At 44.2% G+C, this 24,192-nt stretch overlaps 1 protein-coding gene across 1 annotated transcript in view; it reads right to left on the bottom strand.

Annotated features, from left to right (window-relative positions):
- The window catches only part of gpr63 (G protein-coupled receptor 63), a 148,800-nt gene extending 125,400 nt beyond the window's left edge, over positions 1 to 23,400 (bottom strand). The window contains exon 1 of the mRNA XM_038799551.1: positions 23,161 to 23,400. The gene's annotated coding sequence lies outside the window, so the exon portion shown is untranslated. The remainder of the gene's footprint in view (positions 1 to 23,160) is intronic.
- Positions 23,401 to 24,192: the final 792 nt, after the last annotated feature.

Below are 24,192 nucleotides of genomic sequence, written 5' to 3'. Positions count from 1 at the left end.
GCCTTCTTGAACTGCTAGTCATTGAGGTGTAGGTACACCCACTGTGCTGTTAGGGAGGGAGTTCCAAGATTTTGACCCAGCGACAGTGAAGGATATATTTCCAAGTCAGGGTGGTGAGTGACTTGGAGGAGAACTACCAGGTGCTGGGTTCCCAGGTATCTGCTGCACTTGACCTTCTAGGTGGTAGGGCCGTAGTTTTGGAAGGTGCTGCCTAAGGAACCAGGCAAGTTAAACTTGCACTCAATGTACTCGATGCTTCTCGAGTGTTGTTGGAGCTGCACTCATCCAGGCAAGTGGAGAGTATTCCATTACACACCTAATTTGTGCCTTGTAGATGACAGACAAGCTTTGGGGGGTCAGGAGGTGAATTACTCGCCGTAGGATTCCTAGCCTTTGACCTGCCCTGATAGCCACAGTATTAATACGGCTCATCCAGTTTAGTTTCTGATCAATGGTAACCTCCAGCATGTTGATTGTGGGGGATTCAGCATTGGCAAAGCCTCCTCCTGCACAGTCGGCATTCCATGGTTCTATGTGGCCCAGGGTCGTAGGTTGCCCACCACTGAATTCGACCATCACAATTTGTGCAATATTTATATGAATGCAATGCAAATATAAATTTAGTAGTCAGACAATAAAACAATGCTAATATCTTTCATTATTTTCCATATTATACACAATCATGTATATACTCGCGTTAGTCTCTTCCCATTACACAAGTTAGTTTCATTGTAAAAAATTCTATAACAACTCCAGTATTGCAAATCAAAAGCAAATGCTCAGGAAAATGTTTGTTATTAAGATGACACTGTAAGGGCAAGAAAGATCACGATCTATAATGTTTGTTCTAAAATCAGCTTGCTCAAGGTATCATGTCCCAATATATTATGAACTCAGTCAGTATTTTATATATATTTTTTTAAAAGGCTACAAAAAAAAAGATTGTCGAGAATGTCCTGATTCCCTTGTGGATTAACACACTCCCCTGCCCCCAAGTAGAGCACAAAAGAAATTTTCCAGACTGATGTTGCCCCAATGCTTTCCTAAAACCGATTCAAAAGGGTAGTTTCAAATTCAATGAGTTATTCAGACACAGACACTAACTGTCTCATGGTGTTAAAGTCATCACACAGGATGCATAATCACCTTATTTGGAAAGATTTGGAACTGATCATATGGGTGTGTCGGCCACATTTGTTGCCTTCATCGAAAAGCTAATGAGCTAGCTGCTGTTAATTAAATAGCCAAGTAATGAACAGCGCTATTTTGAACATGGGAGAAGGACCAGTTTCAAATTCAAGTTCATCTGAGAACCAACCTCCTGGAATTTCAACTACTGAAAGCCTCACAACTTACTGATAATCTTCTGCTAACAAGAACTTTGCTTCAACTAAAAGCATGGGATAATAGATAACTTTATTTTAAGACTCTCAAAGAACACTCTTCCCCAGAGAGTGGTGGAGGTAAGGCTCAATGAATATTTTTAAGACAGAGGTAAATTGACGGACTATTTTGTTAATCAAGAATCTAAGGTTATCAGAGGTAGCCGGAATGTGGAATCGAGGCCACAATAAGGTCACACATGATCTACCTGAATTACAGAACAGGCTTGATGGGCCAAATGGCCTACTCCTAATTGTATGTATATAAAAGCTTGCTGCTGGAGTTATTTGAATTGGAACATAATTCCGAGGGTAAGAAAATACACACACCTCAACGCTAAAGTATGTTCATCATGGACAGCAACAACACATACATTTGTCTGTGACAACGTGAATAATCTCAACAATCCATATAATTGATTATGATCTGCATATCAACAATGATTTGTAAACACAGAAATAACACTTTAAAGTCATCTGGTTAAAATATGACATCTAAATTTCCAGATGGTTGAACAAGTCATGACAATGAGTAGAATCTCCGGCAGCAGCGCACCCTTCCTCATTGAACCCAATGCATTCTATGCTCAGTTCAAGTAGGAAACCATCGGCAACTGCCCCAGCAGCCTCGGACACGCCTATACCTACTGTCACAGCTTACAAAGTCAGATCAGCCTTCTTGAAAGTGAACCCTCGGAAAGCAATGGGTCCTGATAGAGTCCCTGGTTGTGCACTCAGATCCTGCACGGACATCTTCAACCTGTCCCTACTCCGTTCCGAGGTCCCCACCTGCTTCATGAAGACCACCATCATACTGGTGACAAAGAAGAACCAGGCAACGTGCCTCAACGACTACCATCTGGTGGCCTTGATACCTATTATTATGAAGTGCTTCAAGAGGTTGGTCATGAGACACATCAACTACATACTCCCAGAATGCCTTGATACGCTGCAGGTTCGGTACCACCACAACCGGTCCACAGCAAACGCCATGTGCCTGGCCCTACACTCATCCCTGGAGCATCTCGACAAAAAGGACTCCTACATCAGACTCCTATTCATTGACTACAGCTCTGCCTTCAACACCATAATACCAGCCAAGCTCATAACAAAACTCAAAAACCTGGGACTTGGCTCCTCCTGCTGCAACTAGATCCTCGAATTCCAGACCCATAGACCACAATTAGTGAGAATAAATAACAACACCTCCTCCACGATAGTCCTCAATACCAAGGACTGGCAAGACTACGTACTTAGGCCTCTATTATACTCCCTATACACACATGACCGTGGGGCAAAATCTGGTTCCAATTCCATCTCCAGGTTTGCTGATGACACGCCCGTAGTGTGTTGGACTTAAACAATGATGAGTCAGAGTACAGGAGGGAGATAGAGAACCCAGTGGAGTGGTGTAATGACAACAATCTCTCCCTCAACATCAGAAAATGAGTAGGTCATTGACGTCAGAAAGCAAAGTATTGTTCACATCAATAGTGCCAAGGTGGAGATGGTTGTCAACTTCAAATTCCTAGGTGAGCACATCATCAACAATCTGTCAGTCCACCCACGTCAACACTACAACAAAGAATGCACAACAGTGCCAATACTTCCTCAGGAAACAAAGGAAATTTGACATGTCCACATTGATTCTTACCAACTTTTACGGATGCACCATAGGAAGCATGCCATCTAGCTGCATCACAGCCTGGTATGACAAATACTCGGCCCAGGACGGTAAGAAATTACAGAGAGTTGTGAACACCGCCCAGTCCATCATGCAAACCCACCTCCCATCCATTGACTTGGTCTGCACCTCCCGCTGCCTTGGGAAAGTGGACAGCATAATCAAAGACCTTTCCCACCCAGGTTATTCTCTCTTCTAACTTCTTCCATTGGACAGGGTGATACAAAAGTCAACGGGTTCAAAAACAGCTTCTTCCACACTGTTACCAGACTCCTGAAGGATCTTTTTATGGATGAAACTGATCTCTTCACAAATCTTCTCGATTTTGAGTAGTTCTACACTCTGTATGCTCATCCAATGCCTGTGTCTATGTATTTATATTATGTATGTCCTATTGTTTTTTCATGTATGGAACGATCTGTCTGGACTGCGCGCCAAACAATACTTTTCACTGTACCTCGGTACACGTGACAATAAATCAAATCCAAATTGGTCTCACTCAGTTCTAATTAAAGCTCATCAGATCATAACCAGTCTTGATCAAAGTAGTTCAGTTACTTTGGCATATTGTAATTGCACTGAGGAGCTCAACCTTAGAACAGTCCTTTCCTCACAGCAGATGGTGCAGGTATAATTCACAGGGCCAGGGGTAAAGACTGTATAGTTTGAATTTCTGAAGCCTTCTCACTTTGCTCTTGTTCGCTCTCAAAATAACTTTTTTGGAGGTCTATGTTATGCTGGGGAGCCAATGTGGCACGTTACTAATCAGTTTCCCAGCTTGTGCTGTCAACGTTGAAAGCTTTGAAAGCCTTCTTAGAAAGCTCAGGATGGCCCAAGCAATTTTTCGATGCAGAAGATCTTTTGAAATACCCTAGACTTTCATCCAATATTAATGACCATGCAACGAAAGGGATCATGACACGAAGATATAAATCTAATAAACAGCATCTCGAGGGGTGGAAAATGGAAATGGAGATGACGACATAGTGGTAAACTCACTGGGCTGGTAATCCAGAGCCTCAGGCAAATTGCTTTAATTGCACTAATGTCCTTCAGGGAAGGAAATCTGCCATCCTTAAGTGACCTACATATGACTCCAGACCCACAGAAAGGTGTTTGGCTTTTAACTGCCACTGAAACGACCAAGCAAGACACACTTTTAAGGAAACTAGGGATGAGAACAAATGCTAGCCTTGTAAGTGACATATGAACAAACGTACCAAACTCTTCCCAACACCAATCTCCAGTATTCCAGATTTGAAGTTGGAAGACAAAGATCCTGATACCCAAGTACTTAAGGAAATTATATTGTCAGGATAACCCATTTGAGGTTTAGTGAGGCAGTCGCTGTTCATTGCTACCAACAAATGCTATGACCACTTCTTACATGTACAATCAAACGAAAACAATATTTACAGTCAAGAGCTTGGATGCACACAAATTGGTCAGGTGAAAAGCCAGCTAAATGTGCATAAGTAAATACATAACCTTGCTTTAAGAGTCCTTTGAAATTAGAAAAGTAAATATTCTGCGAATTTGGACGGCATGGTGGGGCAGTGGCTAGCACTTCTGCCTAACACCGCCAGGGTCCCAGGTTCGATCCCGGCCCTGGGTCACTGTCCGTGTGGAGTTTGCACATTCTCCCCGTGTCTGCGTGGGTCTCACCCCCACAACCCAAAAGGTGTGGGTGGATTGGCCATCTTAAATTGCCCCCTAATTGGAAAAAAAATAATTGGATACTCTAAATTTCTATTTAAAAAAATAAATAAAATATTTGGAGAACTGTATATCTGTCATTTGGTCACATCAAGAATCCCACTTTCAAAGAGGAATAATTTCAGGTACAACTAGGTTACATTCCTACAAAGGGGAAAGATAGGGCTGACAATGCCAGAGCTTTCTGGATGACAAAACAAAATGATAAGAGTAACGTACAAAAGCACAAAGGTACATATGACAGATGTCAGGTTGATAATAGAAATGAAAACCGGCTGAATGTAGAAAGTTTAGGAAGTGAAAAAAGTGAAGCAAAGAGAGAGTATGATAAGGGCAGCACGATTGCCTCACAGTCCCGAGGACCAGGGTTCAATCTTAGCCCACTGTCCGTGTGGAGTTTACATATTCTCCCAGTGTCTGCATGGGTTTCACCCCCACAACCCAAAGATGTGCAGAGAGGGTGGATTCGCCCTTAATTGGTAATAAAATGGGCACTCTAAATTAAAAATAAAATAAGTAAATGAAAAGAGAGAGCATGAGATTGTCAGCTAAAATAAAATGAAATCCAAAAGTCGTTGATTAGTACATAAATCGTTGAAAAGTTGGCAAAAGTAATAATGCTGCTGACTAGGACCCAAAAAGGGGATTTAAGCATTGAGGCAGAGACATGGCTGAAGTACTAACAGAATATTTTGCATCTGACGGCATCGGGGGGAAACAGGGGGCTCGATGGAGGCTCCACTGGGTGGCAAACCATCAGTTCATCCCGGGGAACAAGGATGGGGGATTTAGGGGGTGGCAAAGGGCGGGCATCAGCAAATTGAGGGACCTGTTTATTGGCGGGAGGTTTGCGGGCCTGGGGGAACTGGAAGATAAATTTGGCCTTCCCCAAGGGAACATGTTCAGATACTTGCAGGTAAAGGCGTTTGCCAGGCGACAGGTAGAGGGATTCCCTCTGCTGCCGTCGCGGGGGACGATGGACAGAGTGCTTTCGGGGGTGTGGGTCGGAGGGGGGAAGGTGTCTGACATCTATAAGGTAATGCAGGAGGTGGAGGAGTCGTCAGTGGAGGAGCTGAAGGCTAAATGGGAGGAGGAACTTGGGGAGCAGATAGAGGACGGGACTTGGGCGGATGCCTTGGAGAGAGTCAACTCTTCCTCCTCATGTGCGAGGCTTAGTCTCATCCAATTTAAGGTGCTGCATCGGGCCCACATGTCCGGGACTAGGATGAGTAGGTTCTTTGGGGGTGAGGACAGGTGCACCAGATGTTCGGGGAGTCCAGCGAACCACGCCCATATGTTCTGGGCATGCCCAGCACTGGAAGAATTCTGGAAGGGGGTGGCGGGGACGGTATCGAGGGTGGTTGGATCCAGGGTCACACCAGGGTGGGGACTCGCGATTTTTGGAGTTGCGGTAGAGCCGGGAGTGCAGGAGGCGAAAGAGGCCTTTGCGTCCCAAGTAGCCCGACGAAGGATTCTGCTACAGTGGAAGGATGCAAGGCCCCCAAGTGTGGAGACCTGGATCAGTGACATGGCGAGATTTATAAAATTGGAAAGGGTCAAATTTGTCCTGAGAGGATCAATACAAGGGTTCTATAAATGATGGCAGCCTTTTCTGGACTTCCTGGCTCAAAGATAGGTAACTTGGTCAATAGCAGCAGCAACCGGGGGGAGGGGGGGGGGGGGGTTCCTTATTGTAGTGTCTATTCTGTAACTTTATATTGTGTTAATTTGCGTTGTTGTTAAAATGCTGTGTTGTTCATGGAGGTGGGGCGAATGTTTATGATTGTTAATATTATTGTTATTTTTGGTATTTAACTATGGTGCGTTATTGTTGTACAAATTCAAAATTTTTCAATAAAAATTATTTCAAAAAAGAAAGGATATTTTGCATCTGGCTTTGCCAAACAAAATGCTGCTGCAAATGTCATAGTGAAAGAGGATGCAATTGAGACAATGGCTGGACTAAAGATTGATAGAAAGATTGACTGTACTTAAATTGATGAATTACCAGTGCTAGATCAGATGCATCCAGGGATACTGATGGAAGTTATGGTTAGAAATTAGAAGCAATGGACATTATGTGCCAATCCTTCTTTGATACAGTGTTGGCCCAGAGAACTGCAAACGTTACACACTTGTTCCAAAAGGATGTCTCCAAATACTGCCCGCATTCTACAAGGCACAAGTCAAGAGTGTGATGGAATACTCTTCCCTTGCCTGGATGTGTAGTTCCAACAACACTCAAGAAGCTTGACAACATCCAGGACAAGATAGCCTACTTGATTGTCATCCAATCCACAAACATTCAATCTCTCCATCACCAATACACAGTAGTAGCAGTCATGATGTGCTGCAGCATCTCATCAAGCTGCTTCCTACAGCACCTCCCAATCCCGTGACCTCTACCACCGAGGACAAGGGCAGCAGAGAGAAGGAACACTGGCACGTGCAAAATCTCCTCCAAGTCACTCACCATCCTGACTTGGAAATATGTTGCCGTTCCTTCACTGTCAGTGGGTCAAAATCCTGGAACTCCAGCACTAGTGGCACTGTAGGTGTACCTACACCAGTGGAATGCAGTAGCTCAGGAAGGCAGCTTGCCACCAGCTTCTCAATGGCAATTTGAGGTTGGGGGGGGGGGGGGGGGGGGGGGGGGGGGGTGTAAACACAACAGACTGGCTTAGCCAGCGAAGCCCAGATCCCTTTGGTGAATAAAATGAAAATAAGTCCTGCAACCACAGGTCAGTCAGCTTTACCTTGGTGATGAAAAACTTTCAGAAATGATGATCTGGGACAAAGTGAACAATCACCTGGACAAATAATCTGGGAAAACAGAAGGCTGTCCACTCTGGCAGGAAGAATAGAAAACCAGAATATTATTTATATTATTTAAATGGAAGGATACTGCAGAATGCTGTACAACGGAATCTGGGTGTGTTTGTAATCACAAAAGTATAGCATGCAAGTACAGTAAGTAATAAGGAAGGTAAATTGAATGGTAATCTTTACTGGAAAGGGGATGAAGTATAAAAGTAGAGAATTATTGCTACAACTGTTAAGTACATTGTTGACACCACTCCGCTAGTCATTTTTAGATCCACTTATTTTTCAAACCTTCTTTCTATTAGCATGCTTCACATTTGTTTGCTAGTTTGCTTCTTGTGTTTAGCCTACACTGCTGACCAGCAGCAATTCAAAAAGGAGGCACAACCTCCGCATATATAGATTTTTTGTTGAGACCGAGCATTGTGGCATCCTACTAGTTGCAATTTGACAACCTGAAGATTGCCCATTTATCCTGACTGTTTCCTGTTAGCTAGCCAATCCTCTACACATTCATCCTCAACACCTTACACTACACCCCTTCCTCTAGAATCAGCTCCAACTCCTCCAGCCATTTTCGCCTTTGACCCCTCAACCGTACCCAACTCCTCCCCGCTATACACGGGTACTACCCTCCACCAATCCTGCGCAGGATAAAATCCGTTCCAACAAGGTTTTGTTTGGTTTTTTTTTAAATGTAAATATAAATTTTGAGTACCCAATTAGTTTTTCCAATTAAGGGGCAATTTAGCGTGGCCAATCCATCTACCATGCACATCTTTCGGTTGTGGGGGCGAAACCCACACAAACACAGGGAGAATGTGCAAACTCCACACGGACAGTGACCCAGAGCCTACAATCAGAATTTAGGGAGTTAGAAGATAAGTTAAAAATCTCAGGATTGCTACCAATGCCACAAAATAGTCAGAGTAGAAACTTAAGAATAGTCAGAATGAATACGGGGCTCGAGAGATGGTGCAGGAGGGAGGGGTTCTGATTTTCGGGACATTGGAACCGGTTCTGGGGGCGGTGGGACCAATACAAATCGGATGGTCTACACCTGGGCAGGACTGGAACCAATGTCCTCGGGGGTGCTTTTGCTAACACTGTTGGGGAGGTTTTAAACTAATGTGGCAGGGAGATAGAGACCAGATTAGGAAGTTAGAGGTCAGTAAAGAAGCAGCAATTAAAGCCAGTAAGGTATTGGATAATAAACTCAAATGTGACTAAGGGGAAGAGTAGACAGGGAAGAGATGATGATCGCAAAGGGACAGGTGGTCTGAGGTGCATTTGTTTTAATGTGAGAAATGTAGCAGGTAAGGCAGATGAACTTGGGTTTGGATTAGTACCTGGGAATATGATGTTATTGACTATTACTGAGACTTAGTTGAGGGATGGGCAAGACTGGCAACAAAATATCCCAGGGTATAGATGCTTCAGGATGGATAGAGAGGGAGGTAAAAGGGGTGGAGGAGTTGCATTACTGGTCAGAGATGATATCACAGCTGTGATTAAGGAGGCACGATGGAGGATTCGAGCACTGAGGCAATATGGATAGAGCTAAGAAATAGGAAGGGTGCAGTAACAATATTGGAACTTTACTATAGGCCTCCCAAAAGCGAGCGTGAAGTAGAGGGACAAATATGTAGACAGATTATAAAACAATGTAGGAGCAATAGGGCGGTTGTGATGGGAGATTTTAACTTCCCCAACATTGAATGGGACTCATGTAGTGTTCTTCATAGAATTTACAGTGCAGAAGGAGGCCATTCGGCCCATCGAGAATGCACCGGCTCTTGGAAAGAGCATCCTACTCAAGGTCAACACCTCCACCCTATCCCCATAACCCAGTAACCCCACCCAACACTAAGGGCAATTTTGGACACTACGGACAATTTATCATGGCCAATCCACCTAACCTGCACATCTTTGGGCTGTGGGAGGAAACCGGAGCACCCGGAGGAAACCCACGCACACACGGGGAGGATGTGCAGACTCCGCACAGACAGTGACCCGAGCCGGAATTGAACCTGGGACCCTGGAGCTGTGAAGCAATTGTGCTATCCACAATGCTACCGTGCTGCATAGATGGAGCAGAAATTGTAAGGAGCATCCAGGAGAGTTTTTAGAGCAAGAGGTAAACAGTCCAACTCGGGAAGTGGCCATACTGGACCTGGTATTGGGGAATGATCCCGGCCAGGTGGTTGACGTTCCAGTCGGAGATTACTTTGGGAATAGCGATCACAATTCCATAAGTTTTAGAATACTCATGGACAAAGACGAGAGTGGTCCTAAAGGAAGAGTGCTAAATTGGGGAAAGGCCAACTATAACAAAATTCGGCACGAGCTCGGGAATGTGGATTGGGAGCAGCTGTTTAAGGGTAAATCCACATTTGAAATGTGGGAGTCTTTTAAGGAAAGGTTGATTAGAGTGCAGGACAGACATGTTCCTGTGAAAATGAGAGATAGAAATGGCAAGATTAGGGAACCATGAATGACGGGTGGAATTGTGAGAGTAGCTAAGATGAAAAAGGAAGCTTACACAAGATCGAGGCGATTCAAAACTGATGAAGTCTATGAAAATAGACTTATCAGTGATAGAACATAGAACATAGAACGATACAGCGCAGTACAGGCCCTTCGGCCCTCGATGTTGCACCGACATGGAAAAAAAACTAAAGGCTATCTAACCGACACTATGCCCTTATCATCCATATGCTTATCCAATAAATTTTTTAATGCCCTCAATGTTGGCGAGTTCACTACTGTTGCAGGTAGGGCATTCCACGGTCTAACCACTCTTTGCGTAAAAAACCCACCTTTGATCTCTGTCCTATATCTATTACCCCTCAATTTAAGGCTATGTCCCCTCGTGCTAGCCACCTCCATCCGCGGGAGAAGGCTCTCGCTGTCCACCCTATCTAACCCTCTGATCATTTTGTATGCCTCTATTAAGTCACCTCTTAACCTTCTTCTCTCTAACGAAAACAACCTCAAGTCCATCAGCCTTTCCTCATAAGATTTTCCCTCCATACCAGGCAACATCCTGGTAAATCTCCTCTGCACCCGTTCCAAAGCTTCCACGTCCTTCCTATAATGAGGCGACCAGAACTGTACGCAATACTCCAAATGCGGCCGTACTAGAGTTTTGTACAACTGCAACATGACCTCATGGCTCCGGAACTCAATCCCTCTGCCAATAAAGGCCAACACACCATAGGCCTTCTTCACAACCCTATCAACCTGGGTGGCAACTTTCAGGGATCTATGTACATGGACACCGAGATCCCTCTGCTCATCCACACTACCAAGAATTTTACCATTAGCCAAATATTCCGCATTCCTGTTATTCTTTCCAAAGTGAATCACCTCACACTTCTCCACATTAAACTCCATTTGCCACCTCTCAGCCCAGCTCTGCAGCTTATCTATTTCCCTCTGTAACCTGAAACATCCTTCCGCACTGTCTACAACTCCACCGACTTTAGTGTCGTCTGCAAATTTACTCACCCATCCTTCTGCGCCCTCCTCTAGGTCATTTATAAAAATGACAAACAGCAACGGCCCCAGAACAGATCCTTGTGGTACGCCACTCGTAACTGAACTCCATTCTGAACATTTCCCATCAACTACCACTCTCTGTCTTCTTTCAACTAGCCAATTTCTGATCCATATCTCTAAATCACCCTCAATCCCCAGCCTCCGTATTTTCTGCAATAGCCGACCGTGGGGAACCTTATCAAACGCTTTACTGAAATCCATATACACCACATCAACTGCTCTACCCTCGTCTACCTGTTCAGTCACCTTCTCAAAGAACTCGATAAGGTTTGTGAGGGATGACCTACCCTTCACAAAACCATGCTGACTATCCCTAATCATATTATTCCTATCTAGATGATTATAAATCGTATCTTTTATAATCCTCTCTCAAGACCTTACCCACCACAGACGTTAGGCTCACCGGCCTATAGTTACCGGGGTTATCTCTACTCCCCTTCTTGAACAAAGGGACCACATTTGCTATCCTCCAGTCCTCTGGCACTATTCCTGTAGCCAATGATAACCTAAAAATCAAAGCCAAAGGCTCAGCAATCTCTTCCCTGGCTTCCCAGAGAATCCTAGGATAAATCCCATCCGGCCCCGGGGACTTATCTATTTTCACCTTGTCCAGAATTGCCAACACTTCTTCCCTACGCACCTCAATGCCATCTATTCTAATAGCCTGGGTCTCAGCATTCTCCTCCACAATATTATCTTTTTCTTGAGTGAATACTGACGAAAAGTATTCATTTAGTATCTCGCTTATCTCCTCAGCCTCCACACACAACTTCCCACCACTGTCCTTGACTGGCCCTACTCTTACCCTAGTCATTCTTTTATTCCTGACATACCTATAGAAAGCTTTTGGGTTTTCCTTGATCCTACCTGCCAAAGACTTCTCATGTCCCCTCCTTGCTCGTCTCAGCTCTCTCTTTAGATCCTTCCTCGCTTCCTTGTAACTATCAAGCGCCCCAACTGAAACTTCACGCCTCATCTTCACATAGGCCTCCTTCTTCCTCTTAACAAGAGATTCCACTTCTTTGGTAAACCACGGTTCCCTCGCTCGACCCCTTCCTCCCTGCCTGACTGGTACGTACTTATCAAGAACATGCAATAGCTGTTCCTTGAACAAGCTCCACATATCCAGTGTGCCCAACCCTTGCAGCCTCCTTCTCCAACCAACACATCCTAAGTCATGTCTAATGGCATCATAATTGCCCTTCCCCCAGCTATAACTCTTGCCCTGCGGGGTATACTTATCCCTTTCCATCACTAACGTAAAGGTCACCGAATTGTGGTCACTGTTTCCAAAGTGCTCACCTACCTCCAGATCTAACACCTGGCCTGGTTCATTACCCAAAACCAAATCCAATGTGGCCTCGCCTCGTGTTGGCCTGTCAACATATTGTGTCAGGAAACCCTCCTGCACACATTGTACAAAGAACGACCCATCTAATGTACTCGAACTATATCTTTTCCAGTCAATATTTGGAAAGTTAAAGTCTCCCATAACAACTACCCTGTTACTTTCGCTCTTTTCCAGAATCATCTTTTCCTCTACATCCCTAGAACTATTAGGTGGCCTATAGAAAACTCCCAACAGGGTGACCTCTCCTTTCCTGTTTCTAACCTCAGCCCATACTACCTCAGAAGAAGAGTCCCCATCTAGCATCCTTTCCGCCACTGTAATACTGTCCTTGACTAGCAGCGCCACACCTCCCCCTCTTTTGCCCCCTTCTCTGAGCTTACTAAAACACCTAAACCCCGGAACCTGCAACAACCATTCCTGTCCCTGCTCTATCCATGTCTCTGAAATGGCCACAACGTCGAAGTCCCAGGTACCAATCCATGCTGCCAGTTCCCCTACCTTATTTCGTATACTCCTGGCATTGAAGTAGACACACTTCAAACCACCTACCTGAACACTGGCACCCTCCTGCGATGTCAAATCTGTGCTCCTGACCTCTATACTCTCAATCTCCCGTACCCCAAAACTACAATCCAGGTTCCCATGCCCCTGCTGAATTAGTTTAAACCCCCCCCAAAGAGCACTAAGAGCACCATGATAGGCAGCATGGTTTTGTGCAGGGAAGGTCATGTCTTGCAAACCTAATAGAATTCTTTGAGGAAGTGACAAAGTTAATTGATGAGGGAAGGGCTGTAGATGTCATATACATGGACTTCAGTAAAGCATTTGATAAAGTTTCCCACGGCAGGTTGATGGAAAAAGTGAAGTCGTATGGGGTTCAGGGTGTACTAGCTAGATGGATAAAGAACTGGCTGGGCAACAGGAGACAGAGAGTAGTGGTGGGAGGCAGTGTCTCAAAATGGAGAAAGGTGACTAGTGGTGTTCCACAGAGATCCGTGCTCGGACCACTGTTGTTTGTGATGTACATAAATGATCTGGACAACGGTATAAGTGGTCTGATGAGCAAGTTTGCCGATGATACTAAGATTGTTGGAGTTGCAGATAGCGAGGCGGACTGTCAGAGAATACAGCAAAATATAGATAGATTGGAGAGTTGGGCAGAGAAATGGCAGATGGAGTTCAATCCAGGCAAATACGAGGTGATGCATTTTGGAAGATCTAACTCAAGAGCAGACTATATGGTCAATGGAAGAGTCCTGGGGAAAATTGATGTACAGAGAAATCTGGGTGTTCAGGTCCATTGTACCCTGAAGGTGGCAACGCAGGTCGATAGAGTGGTCAAGAAGGCATACAGCATGCTTGCCTTCATCTGACGGGGTATTGAGTACAAGAGTCGGCAAGTCATGTTACAGTTATATTGGACTTTGGTTAGGCCACATTTAAAATACTGCAGTTCTGGTCGCCACATTACCAGAAGGATGTGGATGCTTTAGAGAGGGTGCAGAGGAGGTTCACCAGGATGTTGCCTGGTATGGAGGGTGCTAGCTATGAAGAAAGGTTGAGTAGATTAGGATTGTTTTTGTTGGAAAGACGGAGGTTGAGGGGAGACCTGATTGAGGTCTACAAAATTATGAGAGGTATGGACAGGGTGGATAGCAACAAGCTTTTTCCAAGAGTGAGGGTGTCAATTACAAGGGGTCACGATTTTAAGGTGAGAGGGGAAAAGTTTAAGGGAGATGTGCGTGGAAAGTTTTTTACGCAGAGGGTGGTGGGTGCCTGGAATGCTTTGCCAGCGGAGGTGGTAGAGGCGTGTACGATAGCATCATTTAAGATGCATCTGGACAGATATATGAACGGGTGGGGAACAGAGAGAAGTAGACCTTGGAAAATAGGCAACAGGTTTAGATAAAGGATCTGGATCGGCGCAGGCTGGGAGGGCCGAAGGGCCTGTCCCTGTGCTGTAATTTTCTTTTTCTTTGTTCAGAGCCAGGATCGAACCTGGGACCTCGGCGCCGTGAGGCAGCAGTGCTACCCACTGCGCCACCATGCTGCCTCCAGCAATGTTGAACCACCGGAAAGGCCAAACAAAACTGCTTAACCCAGCTCCGCACCTGAAGGTACCTAAATCTGTCTGCATACGAAAGCCCATATTCCTCCATTAACTCCCGCAAGCTGGCGAACAACCCCTCCAAAAATAGACCTCTCTCCAACCCCAAGGCTACATTTAACAACTGTCTCTCTCTAATGCAGAAAAATGCCTGTGGTCCTTTGTGGACTATAAACATCTCCCAAGAGGACCCTGTACTATGATATCATGAATTAATCCTGTCTCCAAGATTGCTTGTTGCCTGATTGGTTCCAGAACACATAAGAAACTATCCCAAATGCTCTATATAAACACAACCTCAAGATTTACTATCTGTAAATTAAGATTACCCATGATTATGGACGGCATGGAGGCACAATGGTCAGCACTGCTGTCTCAGCGCCAGGGACCCATGTTTGATTCCGACCTCAGGTAACTGTCTGTGTGGAGTTTGCACATTCTCCCCATGTCTGCCTTGGTTTCCTCCCACAGTCCAAAGATGTGCAGGTTAGGTGGATTGGTCATGCTTAGGGTGGGGTTGCAGGAAAGGGCATGGGATTGGATCTGGGTAGGGTGGCACAGACACGATGGAATGAATGGCCTCCTTCTGCACTTAGGGATTCTATGATTATTACAGTCCCTTTCTTATAGACCCCCATTATTCGTTGATGTGTACTCTTAGCCTACTGCATGGTTTTTGAGGGAGCCTATAACCCACTCCCCGCCACCCAAACTTTGTTGTTTCATGGGATTTGGGTGTTAATGGCAAGACCAGCATTTGTTCCCCTAATTGCCCTTGAACTGTGACTAACTTTACTTTCCAGTTTTACTAAATTCAGATTCCACCCGAGGCACTGGAAATGACAGTGGCAAACCCAGCTCTTCCGACCATGCAAAGTCCTCCTCACTGGCATCTGGGGATTTGCGCCAATATTTTGGAGAACTTTCTCACAGACTGGGGCAGCACAGTGGTTAGCATAGTTGCTTCACAGCTCCAGGGTCCCAGGTTCGATTCCCGGCTCGGGTCACTGTCTGTGCGGAGTCTGCACATCCTCCCCGTGTTTGCGTGGGTTTCCTCCGGGTACTCCGGTTTCCACCCACAGTCCAAAGATGTGCAGGTTAGGTAGATTGGCCATGCTAGATTGCCCTTAGTGTCCAAAAAGGTTTGGTGGGGTTACTGGATTACAGGGGTAGGTGGCAGTGTGGGGTTAAGTAGGGTGCTCTTTCCAAGGGTCGGTGCAGACTCGATAGGCCAAATGACCTCCTTCTGCACTGTAAATTCTATGGTCTATGATCTAGTGAAGCAACAACCTGACATAGTCATACTCACGAATCATACCTTACAGATAACGTCCCAAACACCACTTTCATCATCTCTGGATATGCCCCCTCCCACCGGCAGGAGAGGCCCAGCAGAGGTGGCGGCACAGTGGTATACAGTCAGGAGGCAGTTGCCCTGGGAGTCCTCAAAATCAACTCTGGACCCCATGAGGTCTCATGGCTTTAGGTCAAACATGGGTGAGGAAAACTGCTTATTACCATGTACCATCCACCATCAGCTCATGAATCAATACTCCACTATGTTGGACACCACTTAGAGGATGCACAGAGATTGACAAGGGCAATGTACTGAGGTGGGAGACTTCAGTGCCCATCACAAAGAGTGGTTCGGGAGCACCACTAATGGCCAAGTCCTGAAGGACATAGCTGCTCAACTGCATCTGCAACAGGTGGTGAGATAACCAACAAGTGGGAAAAACATACTGGACCTCATCCTAACCAACCTGCCTGCTGCAGATGCATCAATCCATGGCAGTATCGGTAGGAGTGATGATCACACAGTCCATGTGGAGGTGAAGTCCCATCGTCATAATAAGGATACCCTTCATTGTGTGGCATCAACATTGTGTTAAATGGGGTAGATTCAGAACAGATTGGGCAACCATGAGGAGCTGCGGATCATCAGTAGCAGCAGAATTGTACTCAGCCATAATCTGTAACCTCATATCCCCTACTTTACCATTACCACCAAGCCAGGGGATCAACCCTTGTTCAAAGAAGAGTGAAGGAGGGCATGCCAGGAGCAACACCAGGCATACCGAAAAATGTGGTGTAAAGCTACAATACATGATGACTCGCGTGTCAAGCAACATGAGAAACAAGGTGATAGGCAGAGCTAAGCAATCCCACAATCAACGGATCAGATCTATGCTCTGCTATCCTGCCACATTCAGTCACGAATGGTGGAGGACAATTAAACAACTCACTGGTGGAGGAAGCGCCACAAGTCTCCCCATCCTCAATGATGGAGGAGCCCTGCACATCAGTACAAAAGACTAGGCTGAAGCATTCGCAGTAATCTTCAGCCAGAAATGCCGAGTGGATGATCCATCTCGGTCTCCTCGAGAGGTCCCCAGCATCACAGATGCCAGTCTTCAGCCAATTTGATTTATCCAACGTGATATCAAGGAACAGCTGAAGGCACTGGATACTGCAAAGGCTATGGGCCCTGACAATATTCCAACAATAGTCATGAAGACTTGTGCTCCAGAACTTGCCGCACCAAGAGCCAAGCTGTTCTAGTACAGCTACAACACTGACATCTGCCTGACAATCTGGAAAATTGCCCAACTTTGTCCTGTGAATAAAAAGTAGGACAAATCCAACCTGGCCGATTATTGCCCCATCAGTCTACTCTAGATTATTAGTAAAATGATGGAAGGGGTCATCAATAGTACTATCAAGCGACACTTTCTTAGCAATAGCCTGCTCACTGACACTTTGTTTGGGTTCCACCAGGGCCACACAGTTCCTGACCTCATTAAAGCCTTGGTTCAAACATGGACAAAGGAGTTGAACTCCAGAGGTGAGATGATGTTAAGGAATGGGTTAAGAAACATTCCAATTAGATGTCTCATATGATCCAATAATTGGCACTGATATGTAAAGAGGCTACAGGTGGCCATTGAGGCATGTGATGTGATGCTCTTAAGAAAAATAAAGGTGCTTGGGAAAATGAGCAGATCTCTTGACTCTTTACTCGACAGCAGCTAGAGGCTAACAGATGAGAGTGACTGCCCTTGACATCAAGGCAGCATTTGCTCAAGTGTGGCGTCAAGGAGTCCTAGTAAAACTGGAGTCAATGGGAATCGGGGGAAACTCTCTACCGGTTGGAATCATTCCTAGCACAAAGGAAGATGGTTGTGGTTGTTGGAGGTCAGTCATCTAATTTCAGAACATGACTTCAGGAGTTCCTCAGGGTGTGTCCTTGGTCCAACAATCTTATGCTACTTAATCAATGACCTTCCTTTAAACACAAGGTCAAATGTGGGGATGTTCACTATCATCAATGTCCAGCACCATTCACTTTAAAAAAAAAATTTAGAGTACCCAATTCATTTTCCAATTAAGGGGCAATTTAGCGTGGCCAATCCACCTACCCTGCACATCTTGTGCGGTTCTGGGGGCGAAACCCACGGAAACACGGGGAGAATGTGCAAATTCCACACGAGTGACCCAGGGCCAGGATCAAACCTGGGACCTGGGCTGTAATTTTCTTTGTTCTTTGTTCACAGCCAGGATCGAACCTGGGACCTCGGCACCGTGAGGCAGCAGTGCTAACCATTACGCCACCAGTCAGCACCATTCACAACTCCTCAGACACTTTCTACGAATGCAGCAAGATCTAACAATATCCAGGTTTATCTGACAAGTGGCAAGTAACATTCACACTGCACAAGTACCAGCAATGCCATCTCCAACAAGTGAGGATCAAATCATCACCCCTCGATATTCAATGGCATTACTATCACTGAATCCCAACAATCAACATCCTGGGGGTTACCATTGACTAGAAACTGAACTGGACTATCCATATTAATACTGTGGCTAGAAAAGCAGGTCATAAGCAGCTCGTAACACTGTTGACTCTCCAAAGGCTGTCCACCACTTACAAGGAAGTCAGGAGTGTAATGGAATACTCCCCATTTGTGTGGATGAGTGCAGCTCCAACAATGCAAGAAGCGTGACAGGTGAAAGCAGCCCACTTCATTGGCACCCCTTCCACATACATTTACTATCTCCACCACCAACACCCAGTAGCAGCCGTGTGTACCATCTACAAGATGCACAGCAGGAACACACCAAAGGCTCCTGCTCCTTGGGCAACACCTTCCAAACCCATATCCACCAACATCTAGAAGTATAAGGGTAGCAGTTTATTACGATCCCAGACATCAGCATTTGCTAGGAAAACAGACAGGAACCCCAATCAACTTTAACATTTGTAAATCTGTGATAAAAGGATACTTCGCTCCAAATAGGGATTTGGTATATTAAAACAAACTTTATTATTAGCACTGTATTAAACTACTTGAACAGCACCAAAATGTAGCTTACAATTACCAGTTAAACAACGGTTAACAACAAAATGAAGAACTAACTCCTAACTGCTACCTTCTTTATCTCCAATAAAGCAAACCCAGCACAGGTCAAAAACCACTTTTAAATAAAGTTAGCAAACAGGATTATTTGCCCATCTTCGAATAGAAATATTTTTTGAGAAACTGCTCGAGCGATCCTTTCAGGAAACAGCCTCCACGTTTTTGTCTGTGTCAGACTACTGTTTAACCCGGCAGCCTTTTGTAGAAGCTATTATTCAGCACCCAGCCAAAACTGACTAAACTCAAAACTGACTGCTTCAGCCCCATCTCCTCCCATTAATTACATCATCCCCATTCCACTCAAATCCCATGAACAAATTGCTTAAGTTTAAACACTGTCTCTAATTATCTACACCCCAGAAATCATAACAAAAACCCATTAAGCCTCTCCTTGTAAATATAAGCATGGATTGAAATAATGATGACCACACGTTTATGACAACTTCATTTCACCTTCTGCAGACACAGTGTCAGTCTTTCTTTTATACAAGCATTTTTTTTTTTTAAAAGATTACTGCATCAAATATATACACAATATAACCCAGGCTTTTAGAACCATTACTGCACCAGATACATATAATATATATTCCAATTTCTTACATTCACCATAAGATACATAGGAACACTATCACCTGGAGGTTTCCCTCCAAGCCACTCACCATCCTGACTTGGAAACATATTGCCCTTTCTTCACAGTCACTGGGTCAAAATTCTGGTACACCCTCCCTTAGAGCACTGTGGCTGTACCTACACCACATTGACTGCCACGATTCAAGACGACAGTTCACCACCACCTTCTCAAGGATAATTAGGGATGGGCAATAAATGCTGGCATTGGCAGCGAAGCCCACGTCCCATAAAAATTATTTTTTCCCAAAAAGAACCAAAACAATAGGATCTTTCCCTGCCTACTCAAGTTCTGTTCCAGCCCAGGGAGAACTTCTTAAGCATGGCAGTGGGCAGGCAACCCATTCTTTCAACAAAGGTGTTGAACTGTGAAGGATATTTATCCCCCTAACTGTACTATGTCTAATTTGCCATGTTCTCTACAACTACATTTGATCTCCCTAGTATTACAGTGTTGTGGTGAATGTGATCATCTTCCTTGCTCTCGTCAACACGTGCTGTAAGAATTTAGGCTATATGCAAAATAACAAAACACAACCGATTTGTTGTTTCATCTGAAGACATATTTTCCATTTTAATCCTTTGAACAGCATTAGATTTTTAATTACAATCCTGACTATTCCTCACCTTCCCAGCACTATTTGTCCAACATTTATATTCACCACCAGGTTCTATTCAGCTTCACAGAAAACAATTAACTTCATAGACCATTCCATTTAGATTGCAGACTGAAAGTCTCCAAGTCATTTCAACATAAGGTTTGCACACAAAAGTTGAAAATATCAAACAGAAAATATCAAGTACATACTCAGCATAAACTGTATTCAAATGATTCAGAAGGACTATTTTCTGCCAGAGAATGAAATAGTCATCCAAGGGTGCATGATTCATAAGTGCTGAGAAATATACTTAAGCAGTTTATAAATCACGCTCTACAATGAACAGCAACGTGCAAACATCTTAACATTTTTGTTAAATTTACATTGGAATTTAAATATATACAGAAATGGAATAAATACATGACATTGGCATGTTGCCAATTAATATAAAAGACCTGCAGTTGTATGTTTTTATTAAAATGCATTCAGGTTCAGATTTAATTTATTTTTGACAGTCACATGTTTGTCTATCTCCAGCCTATTTCTCAGATGAAGAAAAGCTACATCACGCATGGAGCAACACACTCATTGCTATGATTCCCAAAACGTAAGTTACTGATTATTAGCTAGGGAGCAACTCATTTGCTTTGTAGGCCATTTTGTTTCGATAGTGGCTTGAAGATTGTCAAGTGATTTAAACATGAATTTTGCACATAACACACAAAAGGGATAAGTAGTCAGCATAAATTGTCTTCCAGTGGTCCAGGAGAAATTATTTTTCCAGAATGAAAGTCATCCCAGGGCATATGATTCACCAGGGCTGAGAAATAAAACTTCAGCTAAAATTTTTTTTACAAGGGGTGGCAAATATGAGGGGGGCAGTGGCCTTTGTTAATATTACTGGAGGTGTATTCCATATTCCAGAGGCCCAGGTTTATGTTCTGGGGATACTGGTTCAAAGCCCATCATGGAAACTAGTGGATTTTAAATTCAATTAATTAAAAATCTAGAAATGAACTCTAGTCTCAGTAATGTCTAAATTGTCATAAAACCCATTTTGCTCACTAATATCCTTTATGGAAAAAAAAATCTGCCATCCTGCTTATCTGGTCCTTGCCTTACCCACAGTAATATGGCTGACACTTAACTACTCTCACGGCCAATTAGGGAATGTCAACAAATGCTGACCTTGTCAATGGCACCCATATATATATTTAAAAAAAAATAACTACTTTAATTCAATCCATGTCCTCCCCATCATGAACATTTGGGTCAAAACGTGGCTCACTGACAGTGATACCTTTCACGCATTAAGACAGCTCAGCCAGTTACACATGATGGCAACATGACTGTCATGTAAATCTCACTCTAACCTGTTCTTTTATCCCTCTGCCCAAATACCTCCACCCTCTGCCACTCTTCTTTTGAAGCCCTTTTCGCCTACTGTAATTCAACATCCCTGTCAGCATCTCTCTATTTTTATCTTGCAATTTCATCACCAAACTTATCCCAAGCTTGCTTTTCAACAGTTTTTCCAACACCCAGCTTCCAAAATCCTCTATTCTGCCATCACGGTAACCAATTCTATAACAATTGTAATCAGACAGCTATTCCGAAATCACATTGTGATTCAGCAAAGATTTTACACACATTAAAAGATCAAATCAACCCTATTAATACATTTACAATTAGGCCCCATATTCATACCTCTCTAGCTCATCAGACTATTTGTTCTACAGTGGAAACTTCAAATCCCACAAGTACAGTGATGTACGAAGTATCAATGCATAATTACACATCTCGAACACAGTTTGCATTCTTGCCTCTACCTCATCCCAATTCGGTTGAAATTCTTATCCATGTCGTGGTCATTTCCAGACTCAATGTTTTTCAATACCTTCTCCGAACTATGTACATAACTTGCAACAAGCTCAGAGCTTGGCCATCCTCTTCCAATCCTGCATAAAACCCCACTCAGAGATCGTCCCAATTCCTTCCGATCTACATCAGATTTCCAAGTCTCGATTTAAAACCACTGCCCTCAATTCGCTTAGATGTTGATTTTTTTTTTTAAATCGCAGAAGTTGCGAGGTGGAAATAATTCTAATTTCAGCAATTGACGATATTTTTCGTACATTTTTTTCCCCTTCAAGTGCATATTTAAGTGAAGTGTTGTTTTCATTTCTTTTTAATTGACGTTGAAGCATCGGAAATCTGAAAATAAAAGAGCTTTTTGCATGGGCATACATATATATATATATGTGTGGGTGTGTGTGTGTGTCCTTTAAAATTCAGTGTTTCAGAAAGGTACTGGGCTCAATTGCATTAACACAGTTTTTCACTAAAATGCAGCACTACTGTATTTCAATCCTTATGAATATTAAATATATTAACTCACTTGAAATTGTTAAATCAATCTATCGACTTTGGTTTCTCAGCACAAATAAAACAAACCTTGAAACTGAAGTGTTCGAATACTAACAGGGCCAATTAATACAGCATCAATTTCGCCACTAAATTAAAAGGTCAAACAATATCCCATTTATGCCCGTTGTGGCACGGTACTTTAAAGTTAAAAAGTCAGACCAAGGTCTTCATATTTTGGTGGGAAGTGGAAGATTTGAATCGGTTGCATTTTTTTTTATTCTCCAGCAAAACAAGATGATAAAGAAACTTAAAAGCATTCGATTATTTTTGCATATTGTTCGTTCAATGTATACAGTCAGGAAACCAAGCGGTGAGTACCAGGCTGACAGATACAACACAAATCAGTGCCTTGAACAGTGAGTGTAACGCCAGCAATCCAGTCACAATGCTCACTGCTGCTTGTGTTATTGCTGAGAAACACTGCCCCCACTCCCCGAAAAAAGTGAATAACTTTCAACTCACCTCACATGCATGTGTGTGTGTTTCACTTGGCTATTCCCGATGTGCTTCCAGCGAATGTGACAGGGAGTTTTTTTTTAAATAAGGGAATTGCATGGTTGAGCTCTGCCTTTCATTTGCTGAATCCACTGCTCCTTTGCAGCTCATACTCTGTATCCCCCCCCCTCCCGCCGCCTGACTGACAGACAGACAAACTGTATCTCCTCAGCTTTGCTACATTGTCGCTGGCAGCAAAGCCTCCACCGCCGCCGCGAATGCGCACTGCATCACGTGCCCAGCTGCCACGGGCGGCACTGTCTCCCAGCCGGTCACGTGCTCTGAGCGCCCAGTGCCGCCGCGCTCGGGTCCCTCTCCTCGCGCGCGCCTGGGAGGGTGATTGACAGCAGAAGCCGGGCTGCCTTCCAAGCTATTGTCAAGCCCCCCCTTCAGTTGCAGGCGCTGGAAAGCGAGTAAACCATCCTAACTTTTCCTCATATATGTGTTGCTAACTAGAATCGTCCTAGAAGAGGAAAAAGAAATGGCACATCACCTGGGAAACCTGCACAGCGTTTATGCAAAGTGATGGACTCTGCAAATGTGCACTATTCTCATCAAATCAACCACCGTTCACTTGATATTCCACGTCCGATAATAGAATCATAAAGTACAAAGAAGGGGCTATTCGTGTCAATTGATCTTATCCCCACCTCCTGATGCGACCATCAATTCATGCGACACATGGTTAGAAGCAAACAGTGGTTTTAATCGTCTTACAACAGAGCCTGCCTGTGACAAGGTGAACTCCAGATGAACTGGCATTCAGGCTCTCAGCTCAGAGCACTTTGGAAACAGTGACCACAATTCAGTGACCTTTACGTTAGTGATGGATAGGGATAAGTATACCCCGCAGGGCAAGAGTTATAGCTGGGCGAAGGGCAATTATGATGCCATTAGACATGACTTAGGATGTGTCGGTTGGAGAAGTAGGCTGCAAGGGTTGGGCACACTGGATATGTGGAGCTTGTTCAAGGAACAGCTATTGCGTGTTCTTGATCA

Source organism: Scyliorhinus canicula, chromosome 6 (assembly GCF_902713615.1).
Source record: "Scyliorhinus canicula chromosome 6, sScyCan1.1, whole genome shotgun sequence".
In the NCBI taxonomy this organism is placed as follows: Eukaryota; Metazoa; Chordata; class Chondrichthyes; order Carcharhiniformes; family Scyliorhinidae; genus Scyliorhinus; species Scyliorhinus canicula.
The sequence above is the reverse complement of the archived record's forward strand: the minus strand, read 5'-3'. Positions and strand labels throughout refer to the sequence as shown.